Below are 1,589 nucleotides of genomic sequence, written 5' to 3'. Positions count from 1 at the left end.
TTTGCAATTTCTCATTAGTAAAGTTTCTATAAACTCTGAAATGTACATACTTAGTAGTATATGACTGCTACCATGAATCTTAAATGCTTTATGGAAAAGTTTTACAGCGTGCTAAATAGTCTTAATTTTGGCATATATGAGCAAATTCCCAAAATTTAACATATTTAAAACATTAAAACTTTTAACAAACCTTAACACTTTCTATAGTGTTCATTATGGCAGGTTCCTTGTACAGAATAATTGAATTCCTCCTCCTACACATCCGTTGAACAACAAATATATGGAATTATTTTGTTTTGGACATATCAATCTTGACTTTATTCTTAAATGTGTTCTTATGTAAGAAATACATGGTTCTAAAATTTCACAACAATTCTTTTGAATTTAATTTTTGTGGAATTGTCTAGTTTAAGAAAATCAATTACACTTTATATATAAAATTGTTCTGTGCTCAATTCAGTAGCACATACACTAACATTGGAACAATAAAGAGAAGAATATCTCTCTTTAGGATGACATCTCTCTGAGGATGACACTCGACTTCGTGAAGCATTCCAGATTTTTAAAAGAACAGATGCTGGATAGGATGTGGACAGAAGGGAACCTTAATGCCTTGTTGTTAGGAGTTTAAACTTGTTCGAAGACTTTGGAAAGTAGTATGGAGGTTCCTCAAAAGACTACATAGAGCGCCCCTAACACCCAGCAATCCCATTTTGGGCATTCACCCAAATGATCACAAAAAAGACCATACTAAAACTACCAGCAAAACTATGTTCATTGCAGCATTATTTACCAAAGCTAAGATATATAACCAAACCCGATGTCCCACAGTAAACGAATGGATCAAGAAAATGTGTGTGCGTGTGTGTGTGTGTGTGTGTGTGTGTGTGTGTGTGTGTACTGGAATTCTATGCCTCCATCAGAAAGAATGACATCACCCAGTTTGTTAGGAAATGGAAAGACTTGGAAAAAATTATATTAAGTAAATTAAGCCAGGCCCAAAGAAGTGAAGTAAGCCAGGCCCAAAGAAACATAGGTCCCATGGTTTCCTTATTTTCAATAACTAGTATGTGTCTGCTACAAGTAGAAAACATCATATAAGTTGATGTTAGGCAAAATGAACCCCAAGATAAGAATTCAAATGGTTTTTCTTTCTTGCGATTGTTTCTAAGATATTTATAAGATCATTTCTTTGTTGCTTTGTATGTTCCTCCTGCAAGCTAAAGCCCCTGTTTTCACTGTATTTGATGTTGGTACTATTTGTGGAGTGGAAGGGAAACACAAATCGTTTAAATAGGGATGCAGGTGGACCCATTGGAACAATGAGATGAACAAGTCGTTGTGTCAAAAAATGATTTTGGCCGGGGGTTGAGGGATGTGGACAGTGGGGGGACTGGGGTGGGGGAGGGGTTAGTGGGGGTGGAGGGTAGAAGATGGGCAGGGATGGGAAGGGGAAACAAAGGAGGTGCAAGTGGACCCATTGCAACAATGAGATGTACAAGTCATTATGTCAAAAAATGAACTTTACAACTTTGGTGGGAGGAGGACCGGATGGGGGAAGTGGGGGAGTATGGGAAGGGATGGGAAGG

At 37.6% G+C, this 1,589-nt stretch overlaps 1 pseudogene; it reads left to right on the top strand.

Annotated features, from left to right (window-relative positions):
* The first annotated feature begins 447 nt into the window (after positions 1 to 447).
* Positions 448 to 564, top strand: LOC122109912 (annotated as a pseudogene).
* Positions 565 to 1,589: the final 1,025 nt, after the last annotated feature.

This window comes from Dipodomys spectabilis, unplaced genomic scaffold (assembly GCF_019054845.1).
Source record: "Dipodomys spectabilis isolate Male_0828 unplaced genomic scaffold, ASM1905484v1 ptg000070l, whole genome shotgun sequence".
Lineage (NCBI taxonomy): Eukaryota > Metazoa > Chordata > Mammalia > Rodentia > Heteromyidae > Dipodomys > Dipodomys spectabilis.
Note: the sequence above shows the minus strand (reverse complement) of the source record. Positions and strands in the feature narration are given on the sequence as shown.